This window comes from Panthera uncia (assembly GCF_023721935.1).
Source record: "Panthera uncia isolate 11264 chromosome B3 unlocalized genomic scaffold, Puncia_PCG_1.0 HiC_scaffold_1, whole genome shotgun sequence".
NCBI classification, from domain to species: Eukaryota; Metazoa; Chordata; class Mammalia; order Carnivora; family Felidae; genus Panthera; species Panthera uncia.
The window spans coordinates 7,337,978-7,342,447 of NW_026057582.1; positions in this window are offsets into that span (position 1 = coordinate 7,337,978).

Sequence of the window (4,470 nt, forward strand, 5' to 3'; positions counted from 1 at the left end):
CCCCCCCCCCCCCCCCCCCCCCCCCCCCCCCCCCCCGCCAATCTCGCCCGTTCAGCCACCAGGGCTGTTGCTGATTCACTGGCAACTCCTCCCCTGGCGTCCTGCCCCAGCCCTACAGCCCGGTCAGCTTCCCAGAGAGGACTATTTCCCCACCACGTCCCTTTCCATCCTCCGTCACTGAGAGCTCGAAGCCAGAGGGCCAAGAAGCTGCGTCAAGTGTCGAAGACTGTCGTGATGCTGCTCTTGCTGTGGCCCCGCCCGAAGAGGTAAAAGCAGGTGGAGGGAGCACTGAATGGCGGTCCCGGAGGCGGCCTCGGCAACGGGAGGGGGGCACTGAGGCCCAGAGAGGCGGGGCTTGCCCCAGTCCACAATAGTAGGAGCCAGCCTGGGAGAACAGCCACCCCTGCAGACAAACGACTAAAGCTTGGTTGGGCACCGGGCATCTGGGGGAGACTTGCCCTGGGTCAGCTATGGCAGCCCCACGAGAGGCCGAAGCACTGGGCACGATCAGAATGTCCTCCAGGGGCGCCCGGGTGGCTCAGGTGGTCGAGCATCCGACTCTTGATTCCGGCTCAGGCCACGATCTCACGGTTTGCGGGTTCGAGCCCCGCGTCGGGCTCTGTGCTGACAGCTCGGAGCCTGGAGCCTCCTTCGGATTCTGTGTCTCCCTCTCTCTCTCTCTCTGCGCGCCCCCACCCCCCACGTTCTCTCTCTGTCTCTCAATCTCTCAAAAATAAATAAACATTAAAAAAAATTACAAAAAAAACAAAAAAGAATGTCTTCCAGAAGTGCGGCCAGTCAACTGCGGGTAAGTGGACGCCCTTCACCAGCTGGCTCCCAGCCCCTGGGGGGAAGGTGGGAGTGGGGCGCTGGGCCACCTCGGGGTGCAGGGTGGGGACCCCAGCCTCAGGAGCTGTGCCCCACCCCCGCTCTGTCGTTCAAAGCAATTTCCACTAAGCAGAGCCAGCAGGGTCAGGAGCCACAGACCCCTGTCCTGCTTTTGCCTCTTCCTGGGGTTCGGGGCAGGCCCTGTGTCCTCCTCTGTGAAAGGGACCCGGGGCTCAGGCCCGGAGCCGCATTTCTGCATCTCCAGCACCCCCCTCCCCTGAGTCGCCTGTAGGCCTGTGCCCTGCACGGCTCCAGACTTGGTCCCAGCCTCTCTCGTCCCCTCCTGGGCGTCCCCCACCCATCACACGGGGTGTGCGGGGCTCCCTCACAGGCCCGGCTGGGGGCGTGATACAAGTGTGGACCAGACACCGTCCTTGCCCCTGACGAGCTGGCCGGCTGCAGAGGGGGTGCAGGCACCCCCACATAGGTCTGCCTCCGGGGAGGGAGTGACCAGCGACACGCAGGGAGGAGGCATATACTGCCGGGAGGGCTTGGGGGTGGGGAGGTCTCTTTAAGTTGGAAGAGAGTCGGAGGAGAGTGGGCAGGCTTCCTGGAGGGGGCGTCGTGGAAACTAGGCCTTGAAGGCTGGTAGAGTTGACTTGGAGATTTGGGTGATGGGGGAAGATACTGGAAAGAACCCATTATACAGGGCTGCCTCCCCCCCCCCCGCCCCCAGAGGGGCTTCAACATGTGGTTGTCTTGAGGTGGGGGTGCTTCACACCTGGGTCTCCTTTACTTCCCCCTTCATAAACTTTGTGCTTTATATGAGATCCATTTGACAGGGTTGGTAGATGAGGAAGGGGCCCCCTTGCAAGACTGTGGGCCAGAACGGATTGTGACACTCCCTCCATCTCGCCCGGGCTGTGGGGCTTTGACCAGGTCACCTGCCCCTGGAGCCCCGTTCCCGCATCAGGAAAATCAGTAACCATCATCTGTCCAAGTGACCCCATCACTGGGTCCTTGAGAGCCACCCACCTGTCCAAAAGAGCTTTGGGGAATATAAGTTATTAGACAAAACCTGAGACTTTGTTATTAGGGCAGAATTAATTATTATTAATCGCTCGCTCTGTGCGCAGCCCCATGGGACACTGGGGGGCAGGGGTGGGGGCAGAAGGAAGGATGAAAACACGGGGAGGCCCTGCCGTGTGCTCAGCTTGGTGACCCTCTGTCTCACTTGACCCTTCACCCTAGCCCTTGTTTTTCAGAGAGACTGAAGCTCAGACAGGTGACGTGCCCTGGCCGAGGTGACACAGCCCGGAAGTAGCAGAGATGGGCTTTCATACTTGGTCTCTCTTCTCACTCCGTCACGTGTCCCTGGGGCGGAAGCTCCTAGAACGTGACTTTTCCGTGGTCCTTAAAGTGCTTGCAATGACATCGCGAAGTGAAGGTGTGCCTCATTCGTTCATTCAATTATTGGTTCGTGCATTCATGCATTGACTCAATCAATAACCGAGCATCCCTCCACGAGGGCCCTCGGTGTGCACGACGACGCCGGGAGGTACATAACAGACGGATGATGCAGTCTTGGATGGGGGCCACGGCTGATGGTGAAAACCACCAGAAACATCGGAGTCTCCAGGCAGAAATAAAATTCTGGGCTGCTCCCCACCGCACTGCTCTCAAGCTACGTTGAATGGTCTTAGGGCCCGTCTCTTCCCTATTGCACAGTCTCCGTCCCCACCTCCCCCTCGCCCCGCACCCCGTCTCGTCCAGGGCCGGGACCTTCGATGCCTCTGTGAGGATGACTCCCGCCTTCCTATCTCCTGTGACTTCAGATCCTCAGATCCAGCTGTCTTATCAACATCACCCCTGGACACATGAGAGGAAGCTCACCCACAACACGAGGAAAACAGAAGTCGCGCTGCCTAAACGCCGCCCCCCAAACCGATAAAATGAGACAAAGTCACGTCCAGCCTTTCCATCTACGCAGGTGGCCGCTCTAAAGGCAAGAGCCTCGGCGTCCCCCTCAAGCGTCTCCCCCACGCTCCACGTTCAAATGCTCAGCGAAATCGGCTCTGCTCTCCACACAGATGCAGAATCGGACCCCCTGCAGCCTCGCCTCCAGCCACCCCTGCAGCCACGCCCCGCCTCCTCGCCCCGCCCCCACCCTCGCCCAGCAGGTGAATCTCCTCCCGCAGGCAGGTGTCGCCCTTCCTCTCCTCCCTACCCTCCCACCTCAGAGCCAATGCCACACCATGACAGCGGCCTCCAGAGGGCCACGATCCTGTCCCTCAACCTCGCCAACATCGCCCCCATGCTCCGCCCTTGATCCTCTCTGCCCCAGCCGCTCTGGGCCTGTTCTTGAACCCACTGAGCCAACGTCTGCCTCGGTCTTTGCCCTTCGTGCTCCCTCCGCACCGCCGTTGGATGTCTGCCCTCCGAATATCTGCACCGTGCTCACACCTCTGAGCAGCCCCCGATAAAACACCACCTCCCCAAACGCACGGCAGGCTCATGGTTCTCTTTACCTTACTTAATTCTCCCCCGCTGTTCTCAGCACGCTTGTCATGTTATAAATACATCCGTGTGTTAGTTACCTGTCTTCTTCCGCTTGGACGGAATGTCCAGGAGGCAGGGAATGTCTCTGCTTGTTCACTGATCTTGACTGCGTGACCTGGCAGAGGGTGGGAGCTCCATGAGGATGTGTTGGAAAGGAGAGGAGGGAAGGAGGCAGGCAAGGAGGGAGGCAGGGGGGAGGAAGGCAGGGAGGAAGAAGGGAAGGGAGGGAAAACAAAGGAGGTACTGCACCCGTCGGGGTCTCAGCAGGAAACAGAACCCACCACAGATGATCCAAATGAAAAAGCTCCTAACAGAGGTGAGGGTGTTAGGAGACCGAACCAGGAATGGAGTGGGCACTCAGACAGGAGCAGCAGCAGGAAAGTCTTAGAACCCCTGGACTGGGGGGACAAGGCCAGAAGAATGGAGGTGACCTGTGCAGGAGGAGACACCAGCTGAGAGCCAGATTGTGCAGGAGAGCTCTTGCCAGAGGTGCAGAGATGGGGGTGGGGGGGTGGGGAGGGAATATCTAACCTCACCCTCCCGCCCACCTGTCTTTTTCTGGTGCCTTCCACCGTCTGACTCCATTGGAATTCAGCTGTCAAGAGAGCCTAGGCGCGAGTGGAGGCAACAGGACGTGGTTTGCACAACAGAAGCAGCATGTGCAAAGGCCCTGTGGCAAGAATGAGTCTGGTGGAGTGGGAGAAAGTAAAGACATCCGTGGAGGGGGCATGCCAAGCCCAGGAGGGGCCAGAACTTGGGAAGAGCCTGGAGAGGGACGCCAGAGCCAGACCACGCCAGGTGGGTCTTATGGGTATGTGACCCCACCTCCAGCGTTATCTGGGATAGTCCTCAATGTCCCCTAAGGTGGGATTAGTAAGGAGCCCTCCCTTGCCCTGCTTCACTCTCCCAGAGGGCCCTGGTTTAGTCAATAACCACTCTGGTTGGCCTTCTACAGAGTGTGTTGAAGAGTTCCATCTTTACTCTAAGAGCAAGAGGACCGGACTGGACCGGGAAGGGCCTATTTGTATTTGTAAAGAGCAGTCAAGTTGCAGTGAAGCAAATGAGTTTCAGGGGCCATGGTGG